This window comes from Arachis hypogaea, chromosome 11, assembly GCF_003086295.3.
Source record: "Arachis hypogaea cultivar Tifrunner chromosome 11, arahy.Tifrunner.gnm2.J5K5, whole genome shotgun sequence".
In the NCBI taxonomy this organism is placed as follows: domain Eukaryota; kingdom Viridiplantae; phylum Streptophyta; class Magnoliopsida; order Fabales; family Fabaceae; genus Arachis; species Arachis hypogaea.
This window is the reverse complement of record NC_092046.1, coordinates 121,102,561-121,114,321: the sequence shown is the minus strand read 5'-3', so window position 1 is coordinate 121,114,321 and position 11,761 is coordinate 121,102,561.

The window sequence follows — 11,761 nt, the reverse complement described above, 5'->3', positions numbered from 1 at the left end:
TTTACACTCTAAACGAGATAAGACACTTGATAAAAATCGGTAAATGCCCTCAAATTAATATATATTCGTAATTAAAATATTTATTTTATTTATTTAAAAAAATTCTTAGGTTATTTTAAATAAATAAATAAAAAGAATTAAAATAAAAAAAATTAAAAATAAATTTTTTAAAGGGTAAAATATACTTTTTGTCCATAAAGTTTGACAAAAGTTTCAAAAATACCCTTAAGTTTTATTTTGTTTCAATTTTGTCCCAAAAATTTTCGATTTGCATTAAATATACCCTCGACGGCTAAATTTTCAAAAAATTTAAGACCAATCTAACAATAATGCATGAAAAGTATGCTTGATTTGCTTGTGTTAAGGGTTGTTCTTATGAAATTGTTGAATCGGTCTTAAATTTTTTTAAAAAGTTAACTGTCAGGGGTATATTTGATGCAAATCGAAAACTTTTGAGACAATATTAAAATAAAATAAAACACAGGGATATTTTTAAAATTTTTATCAAATTTCAAGAACAAAAAATATACTTTACCCATTTTTAAATTTAAATGTCATGGAATTTTAAAATTCCAAACATTAGAGGAGTACTGTAATAGCTACCTAGTGAGATGAATGTAATGTGACTAATAGTTAAGTTAAGAATTTTTTTACATAGTTTTTTTTATTGGATGTAGTTATCTAGAGTGCACGAACTCTAAATAATGATACATGTATTCTGGATACACTGACACTAAATTTAGTACGTCTATATCTCGAGTACTCTGGATACACTGACACTAAATTTAGTACGTCTATATCTCGAGTACTCGATATTGGATTTATGCACAATTTCGCACTTGTGTCATATTTTAAGTACATCCAGTTTTTTTTTTTAATTTATCATATTTCGGGTACAAAGTATCCAATTTGAATTATTGATTTTTTTCGCCTCTGTACCCAAAATATGTAAACATGTATTTAAAATTGTAATTTTTATATATTATATATTTTGATAAATATTATATTATTTAATTTAAATAAAAAAATTCATTGAAAACCTACATGCACTACCAAAAAAATAATATTTGTAACAAAAGAAGTAGCCATTACAGTATGTCCCATTACAAAAAAAATTTGTAACAAAAAACGGAACTGTTACAATTCAAAGTGACATTTTGTAACAAATTTTTCTGATAAAAAAACCAAAAGTCGTTACAAAAGTGATAACAAATTGATCTTCAAAATATTTTTGGTGACAATATATTTTTTCCTATCATAAAATTTTGTTACAAAATATAACTTGATTTTGTAACATTTTTTTTCTTTAGTTACAAAACACTATTTATTTTGTAATAATTTTTTTAAATACAAATTACACACATAATTTGCCAAATTATATTAGTTTCTTAATTAAGTAATATATTAACTAATTTACTCAACAAGTCAACATTTATATAATATATAATAACATAGATAGTTCAAATATCTTTCATTTAACTAAGATTGTTTTATAAATCTTTCAACATATAAACTTTAAAGTACAAACTAACAAAACACACTGAAGAACCCTAATGAACTAGATAGATATATAGGACAAGAAAAACAAGAAATTATAAATCTCCAAAATGTAAACTACAAATTACAAACTCTATCATGTTCATTCAGCTCCTTTCTCATGGAGAAGCTTCTAATAAGTGCCACATACATGAAAAGACCACCAACCAGAAAACACTAGTTTAAGAAACAAGATTTGTTTTTCTTTAAAAATGCACTGGAAAAACAAAAAACTATAGTCATATTATTCAACAATACGAACTCTAAAATTCTTACCATGTCCTTTCCTAACCCCATGACTTCTAGTAACTCATTTTGTCCAGCATTAGAATGACAACATGCTCTATATTACTACTTAATAAATCACCCCAAAACCAGTTGCATGATAAATTAATAGTTACGAATACCTTTCTGTATATAGGTGTATATATAGAGTAATAAACATAAACTGATACAGCTCTTCCATTAGTTCCATGACTAGATGGCCCTGGACTAGAATGAGTACTTACAATTTCTTGCTCTTCACCATCTGCCTGAGCTGAAATATTCTACCAAACAAGTGATAGACAAGAAGATTATGTAGTTACAAAAGGAAAGTAACAATTAACAAATAACAAATTAAAAAATTCATAACAGAAAAAAAGTCATATTTTTAGTCATTGATAAACTCATACAGTTAATAATAAAGAATAAAAATAAGCCCCCACCGGATTGGTTTCCATTCTCCTAAAGATAATGCTGATCATCTGGGTCAGCATAGCCTTTGATGTTGATTGGTTTGTAGGATTCTTGCTACAAAGGCAAAGAATGAATCTGAGTACTATAGATTAATAACTAATTAACTATAAGCATTAAAGACAACATAGAAATGAGTAATACCTTGTTACTGCAATATCATAGAAATGAGTAATACATATTTAGTGCAATATTGTAGCATACTCTGATAACTCCCAAGAAGGGTTCGCCATGCACTGAATAACACAAAATAAGGATCGTTAATTATGCAAAAAGAAGAAAGAAATATGTAAATAAATACATACAAGAGTAAAAAGTGGCCTAAAGAACCATGGTGTGGTTTGAAAACCAGAGGACCAATATGATGATCAGGGTGACATAGCAAAAAAAACTGAAAATAAAAGCATAATGCATGTGTTAAATTACATCACAATTAGTTGTGTAAACAGCAATACTCTAAGCTTCCAGCTGAAATGAAAGCAGGTCTGTATTGTCTCTATTGATGGAGTTTTTCTCCCTTTTCCTTAACACAGTAGTTTTGCATAATTTGTTTACCAGTCATGACTAATCAGAACACTCACAAGTCTCAATTCTCAATTTCAGCGTAATTGAATTCCATAGAAAGATGAGGAAATTTAACTTAAATGAAAAACTAATAGTGAAACAAATTTAAACAAATTCCGGCAGCATTTCAGCAGCAATTTAGCATATTTCCCAAATTCACTCAATCAAATCAATATCCATATGAATACAATAACAATTAAACAAAATTCACATATTCATCCATATGAAATAAGCAACAAACAACTTGAGTGCACAATCTAAATTCATCATCATCATTGCACAAACTAAATTCACATAACAGCAGCAGGTCACAATTCGATTCAGAAAAGAAGAAAATCATTATCATCCAATCACAGATTCACAAAAATTCAAACAACATTCATGATCATTCAACAAACAATTAACAAAAATTTATTCCAAACACATTCAAAACAGCAAAATTTTTCTAGACCTAATTCCTCTACAAACTATGTTCAACCTACCTAACAACCTAGAATCCACTACAACATGCATATCTAACTAAGTCTAACTAAGCAAAATTAACAGAATTAAATGAACTTAACAGAATTGAAAGAAAAATGCAGTAAATGACCTGGGAATGTAGAAGCAGAACAGGGGAAAGGGGACAGGAAGAAATGGTGGTGAGCTCTCTCTTTTCAAGTTCTCCCTCTCTGTGCGAGCTCTCTCTTTTCAACCACAACAACATCAGCAGAATCAATTAACAATATAGGCAACAATATTTTAGCTAACATCAGCAGATTATGAACTAACAATATAGGCAACCATACTCAAATAAACTGCACTTACGTTCAGTTGAGAAGCAATCGGACCAGACCAGCAGCAGAGGAAGCACGGCCGAACCAAACTGGATTGAGACCAAGACAAGAAGGATGGTAATGCAGCAAAACAGAGGATCTAAATTGGATAGGAATTTAAAAGCAATTACTGCCCCGGATTTCAAAACAAGGTATATGTCATAATCGACTCAGAACAAGCATAACAGTGACAATAAAACATGCAAATAGACCGTAATCAAGGAAAAGATCACTCTAGAAATAAAGAAGTAGCATCGGACTCACCACAACAACTCTAGCAGATCAGTAATAGCACCAACGTCAGTATTCCAGATGATTGTAGTAGACAAACAGGTGAAGCAAAGGGGCTGAATTAAATCAGAGATACATGCTACCATGAGTGAAACAGTAACATAGCAGAGAACAAAATTTAAAACAGAACAAGAGTGAAAGGGGTTACAGTTTCAAAATTGGGGAAATTAAAATCATAACAAGGAGGATGCTGCTGGCCAAGGTGAAATATGGTGGCGGCATCTTGCTCTCTCTGAGGACAAACAAGAACGACGGCGGCGCCCAAGAATCCCAGCGGCGACAACGACCCCCTTTCTCTCCCAGTCGTGTTCTGTCTCATCGCTCCTCTTCCTCTCGCGCGCAACGGCAGTATCATCGACCAAGGTTCGGTGGTGGAGACACCCTCAACCGCGGTGAAACGCGGCGGCTATGGAAGCTCGGCGACGACAATGGCGAGGCGGCTGAGCTTGTGGACGATGGCGGCGCAGAGGTAGTTTCTTCCTCTCCCGTGCGCACCACTTCCTCCCGTCAGTCTCCCTCTTCGTGAACTCAAGGATGGCGGCGACGTGGTGAGGACGAATAGCGACGACGAACAGAGGTGGCGGCTCCCTGGACGACAGCGGCGGCGTATGCATCAAGGCGCAGTGGCGGCGGCGAGCTCCTCCTCCCCTGGTGCTCCCTCCGCCACGGTTCTGTTCTCCAACGGCAGCAACAGGCGCAGTCTCCCCCTCTCTTCCCCTTCCCTGATTCTGCTTTCCCTTCTCTTCCTTCGTTTGTTTCTTTCTTTCAGATAACCGTGTGTGTGTGTTTAGGAAAAGGGTTGCGGTTGTTGCGTGGTAGGTAGGGCTGGAAGTGAGTCAAGCCAGCTCATGAGCCAACTTGAGCTCGACTCGTTAACAGCTCGATAAGCTAAGCTCGTGAGCTGGTGAGCCAAGCTTGAGCCTGAAATTGAGCTCATAAATTAAATGAGCCGAGCTTGAGCTTGGATAAGCTCAGCTCATTAGCTCATGAGCTAACTCGATTATATATATATTATAACAATCTTAATTATTTAATATTTATATTTATTTTTTACATATAATTTTAATATAGGACATAAATAAAAAATTTATAATTTATTGATAGATAAACAATATATAAAATTGATCTTTTCAAATATTTTTAAAAATATATAAGTTATAATTTATTGATATAAAATTATAGATTATGTATCTATGTTTTTCTTATTTGAGCCAGCTCGTGAGCTCGAGCCAGCTCGTGAGCTTTTGGTGAGCCGAGCTTGAGCTTAAGAAATAAGCTCGATTGTTAATGACCCGAGCCGTGAGTCAAGCTCAATTTTCGTGAGCCGAGCTTGAGCTTGGTCTAGCTCGACTCAGCTCGGCTCACTTCCAGCCCTAGTGGTAGGATTAGGTTAAATTAAAATTAGGGTTAGTTGGAAAATAGGGTTTGATTTGGGGATTTTTGGGTTTAATTAGAGGAGAATAATTTGAATAAAATTGGGGTATAGGATATTAATTTAAACTCTAATTAAATCCTTAAAAATTATTTTAAAACATTATTTGTTGTACCAAAGTACTAATTAATTTAAAATTAAATATTTTAATTGAGTTTACCAGATAATAAGATTAATTTTTTTATTTTTAAAAATTAAAGTATTGAATTATAAAAATACTAACTATTTAAATTAAGTTATAAAATTTTTATTATTTCATAACTACTAACGTTATAATTTAAAGGGTAAAAAACAAAAATAAGCCAAGGGAGAAAATAATTTACGTGAATAAGCCAAAACGAAAATTGCTTCATAAATCCACCAATGCACGTTTATATGTAGTTCGAACCAGCTTGGTTCGAACTCTATTTCTACGAACCAGTTTGGTTCAAATTATACACAAACACATGCACACACATAATTCGAACCAGCTTGGTTCGAATTACACACAAACACACGCACACACTAATTCGAACCAGCTTGGTTCGAATTACACACACAATAATTCATGGTATAATTCGAATTATACTGTTTAAAAATTAATAATTTATTAAAAAATATATATTTTTATTTCATACGTTAAAAAAAACTAACAAAATATTTAATTACGAGACTTCTTTAAAATATTAATGAGCTATCAATTCGAATTCTATACAATACTTTTCTGTCCATTTTTAATAGTTCATGAATATTTTTTAATAAATTTTTTTAATAAATTTTTTTAAATTATACTACAAAAAATATTTTATCCTATGCAAAACAATTTTTAAAAATGGCTTAAAAAATGTTAGGAGTACTATAAAAATTTGTAATGTTATAATAACTTAGGTAAATACATGCATGTACTCAAATTTTAAATAAAATACTCTACATAGTCAATAATAATTTAGAAATGAAAGAAAATATTTTATTCCATACAAAATAATTAAAAAATATATTTTATTCTATACAAAATAATTTTAAAAAATGGCTTAAAAGATGTTATGAGTATTATAAAAGTTTGTAATATTCTAGTGATTTAGGTAAATACATGATAAAAAATTTTTTGTCTTTAATTTCTAAATTATTAGTGACTATGTGGAGTATTTCTTTAATGTCCTAAGTCATTAGGACATTACAAATTTTTATAGTACTTCTAACATCTTTTAAGCCATTTTTTAAATTATTTTGCATAGAATAAAATATTTTTTTGTGGTATAATTTAAATAAATTTATTAAAAAATATTCATGAGCTATCAAGAATGGGCGGAAGAGTATTATATAGAATTCGAATTGCTCACCATATAATTTGAATCAGAGTAATTCGAACTTCCCTATGCGTAATTCGAATCATGTAATATCTCACTATATAATTTAAATAATTTTATTAAAAAATTATCATAAATATTTTTAATAAATTTATTTAAATTATACCACAAAAAAATATTTTATTCTATGCAAAATAATTTAAAAAATAGCTTAAAAGATGTTAGAAGTACTATAAAAATTTGTAATGTCCTAATGACTTAGGACATTAAAGAAATACTCCACATAGTCACTAATAATTTAGAAATTAAAGAAAAAGTATTTTTATCATGTATTTACCTAAATCACTAGAATATTACAAACTTTTATAGTACTCATAACATCTTTTAAGCCATTTTTTAAAATTATTTTGTATAGAATAAAATATATTTTTAATTATTTTGTATGGAATAAAATATTTTCTTTCATTTCTAAATTATTATTGACTATGTAAAGTATTTTATTTAAAATTTGAGTACATGCATGTATTTACCTAAGTTATTATAACATTACAAATTTTATAGTACTCCTAACATTTTTTAAGCCATTTTTTTAAAATTGTTTTGCATAGGATAAAATATTTTTTGTAGTATAATTTAAAAAAAATTATTAAAAAATATTCATGAACTATTAAAAATGGACAGAAAAGTATTGTATGGAATTCGAATTGATAGCTCATTAATATTTTAAAGAAGTCTCGTAATTAAATATTTTGTTAGCTTTTTTTTAACGTATGAAATAAAAATATATATTTTTTAATTTTTAAATTATTAATTTTTTTAATAATTTTTTTTAATAAATTATTAATTTTTTAACAGTATAATTCGAATTATACCATGAATTATTTTGTGTGTAATTCGAACCAAGCTGGTTCGAATTATGTGTGTGCGTGTGTTTGTGTGTAATTCGAACCAAGCTGATTCGAATTATGTGTCTGCATGTGTTTGTGTATAATTCGAACCAAACTAGTTCGAATTATGTAGAAATGGAGTTCGAACCAAGCTGGTTCGAACTACATATAAACGTGCATTGATGGATTCATGAAGCAATTTTCGTTTTGGCTTATTCACGTAAATTATTTTCTCCCTTGGCTTATTTTTGTTTTTTACCCTAATTTAAATATAGAAAATAATTCAATAATTATAAAATTGAAAAAAGATCTTAATTTATTTCAAATTCAATTAATCAAAACTTACTTTAATTATTTTTAATAAAGAAATTTCTAAAATTAAAACTACAAAAATATTGAATTTGAAATTGGCTCATGATAGTCCTTTTTCAAAAGTTTTGTATCTTACATTATGTAAAATATTTTACTTTTTGAAACAAAATAAAATTATTCTAAAAAGAATTATATAAACAATTTTTTTTACTCTCAAAGTGTTTAACATTTTGAAATAATTTTTTTTGTTATAAAATATACTTACATTTTGTGACAAACTAAGTAACTTGTTACAAACAATGTTGAATTTTGTTACAAAATATTTTAAATTTTTGCAACGACTTTTTTTTTTGTTACAAAATATTACAATATTTTGTAATAAAACACCATCTCGTTACAAAAACTAACATAATTTGTAATAAAATAAAACGGGTTGTTACAAAACATTATTCTTTTGTAACAATCACAAATTATTATTACAAAATACTATTTTTTTGTAGTGATGTTTTTTAATCAAATAAATTAGATTTTTAACTATATACTTATAAATTATAATTATTTGATAAAAGAACACTCAGTTAATTAACTAGTGTTGTTCTAACATTTTATGAAAATGCTAATTTAATAACTTGAAAGTCATTCAATAGCTAACAATGACTAAATTTTTAAAATGGTCTCTGAGATTCATGCAATTATCTGAAATGATCTTCAAGATCCAATTTTTTTTATAGTGGTTCTCTAAATAAAATTTCGGACACTATAGTAGTCTCTTTGTCATTTTCAGTGCTTAGTCAGTTATTGGGGTGCTAATGTGGACATCTTTTGTCATACTGGACAATTTTATTGGCTAAGAGGCATGGATTCATTCTAATTTAGACCCAATTTGGTCCCTCCCACAATTTATAACCCTAGTCCCAAAATATGCAAAGCATTTCTCTTGTGTTTTCATCTTCTTTTTTATCTCTTTTTTTCTTCGTCTTGTTCATAAACAAAATTATAGCAAATTATTCGTCAGTACCTAAATCCAACTCTATACACTTGTTCTTCTCTCTTTCTCTCTCTCTCTTTCTTTCTTTCTTTCTTTCAATCAACGAAACGCCATCATCAGTGTTCTTTGTAGAATTTCATTATTATATTATGCAAAAATTCTCATTCTCTCATCATTATATTGGCATTTGAAAGAGATTGGATTTTGCATGAGCTTGGAATATGTATAATGTTGGCCCAATTCACTTCTCATAATTAATTATTATTGCTATTGAAGGAAAATATTGGCGTTGCGAATGGAATAGAATTGAACCACCCGAAGATGATGATAAACAACCAACACTTTGTTGTTGATTATGATTCTGGCTAACAAAGATCTCTCCTCCGTTCAAGAATTCGTCGCTGAAGGGGCAGCGGAAAAGTCCATCAAAGAAGTAACACTGCCATTGTCATTGTTGTTAGGAGGAGGAAAAGAGGTAACTTTGGTAATGGTAGCGGCACTTTCAAATTGAGTGTTATTGGAATAGTCTATAACAGTGACGAACCCAGAAAAATTTAGCCGTGGGGCAAAAATATAATAAATTTAAGTATAGATATATTTTTTTTACTTCCCACCATATCCAACAAGTTAACAATTTATCGTGAATTTGAGTTTCATTTAAGAGGGTCAATGAGTTGCTACACATACGAGACGAAATTCGAACTCCCAACACTTGCTTAAGCAGACAATTAAATTAATCACTCGACCAATCCAAATTTGTTTAGATATATTTAAAATTTTAAATTAGAACTATCTAAGCTATACATATTAATAAGAACTAAAAATATACACACAATCACTTATTATAATATTTAAAATAATAAAAAAATAATTTCACACATAATATAATATTTAAAATAATAAAAAATAATTTATAGTGATTTTTTTTATTTTTAACATGAATAAATATTATATATATATATTCTTAAACAATTATTTTATTTTTTATTATCTCATATTTAATTATGAAATCTATTTATTATAGTTTTTATGATATAAATTAATTTTTTAACCGAAATAATAACTATAATCAAGACATTTTAATAATAAATATTAATAGAGTATATTAATATATAGATAATATATTTTTTTATCTTAAGTATTTTTTAAAAGTCACTAATAATTTAAGTTTATTTAATTAGAAAACTAAATTTTAATTTAATTATCAACTAATTAACTAATATAATAAAATTAATTATCACTATTTATTTATTTATTTATTATTTTTATACTAAATCAAATTTAACAATATAATTATTATTAAATGTTAAGTTTAACAAAATATTTTTTAATATAAATGACAAAAAATTTATTTATATTTTATTTTGAGATAAATATAATATAGTAAAAGGTATATATATATATATATATATATATATATATATATATATATATATATATAAGTGTTAGTTTTTTTTTTAATTTTGTGGGGCAAATGCCCCTCTCTATTAAATGTAGGTCCATTCCTGGTCTATAATGGACTAATAATTGGCGAATCGAGCTTAAAGGTGGTTGTTGTTATTACTGAGTGATGATTAAGTTGGGATGAAGAAGACGAAAAAAACAAAAGAAGAGATGTAGAAGATCATAAAAAATACTGAAAAAATTCTGCACATTTGGGATTAAGGTTATTAATTGAGTGAAGGACCAAATTGAAATGAATCAACGTCATCTAGCCATTGAGAATGTTTAGCGTGGTAAAAGATGGTCATATTAATACTCCGACAGCTAACTCAGCATCGAAAATGTAACAGAAATTATGATGGTACTCAAAGTTCTATCTGAAGGACTATTATAAAAAATTTTGGATCTTAAAGATAATTTTAAATAATTGCATGAATCTCAAAGATCATTATGAGAATTTATTTCGTTAACAATCAACCGTTGCAATATGTAATTAAAAATGTTTTTTCTATTATCATCTTCCTTTCTAATTTTTTTTTTTTTTTCACAAAAATGAAGCTGTTTGTTGTTGGATAATTTTTTCTAGTTAAATTAGTATTTTTTAATATTTTAATTATAGGCAACATCATTAGAAAATGCTAACTTGTATTTAATAATTGTCTTGTCAAATAATAAGTGTCTAGTTAATATAAAAGACATTTAAAGTTATTAATTATTTTTATATAAAAAATATAAAATTTTAATTATCATTAATTATTAAAATAAAAATTTAATAACTATATCCTACATGTTAGCTATAGCTAAACTCTAATAATAATAATAATAATAATGACAAATTGATCTTTGATTTTGTGATTAATAAATATTTAAATTTTTTAAAATTTGAAAATACATTTAAGTTTCTGACATCTTTAAAATTTGGATACATCGATTTCTGAATCTAATTTGTTCAATTTTAAAAACTCTCCTATATATGCAAGATTAATGTGTCTAAATTTTGAGAAAATCAGAAATTTACATGTATTTTCAAATATTCAAAAACTTAAATATTGGCTGGTCAAAAAGTCAACAACCTATTAATTCTTTGTATTATTCTCCACATATAAGCGATTTTTCCAAACAAGTCGTTACAAGTCATTTATATTCACGCGCACACGTTCTTCTTTGTGTCGTTACTGAACGTTCTTCTTCTTCTCTTCATTATTTTTCTTCTTTCGTTATCGTCGTCACCAATACCACCTCCTTCTCATCCTCCTCTTTCTCCTTCTTTTTTCATCGGAATTTCTTCTCCTCCTTCATTTTCCTCCTTCTCCTCTATCATCAGTTTTCGTTAGTAGTTTATGATTCTGTAGGTAAATAATGTTGTTTTTGTTTGTGAAAATTGTTGTTCATCGTTAATGACTTGAATTGAATGTAATATAAAAGTTCTGCATTAAAAAAATATTTTTCTGTATTTGCAGCAAATTTGGATG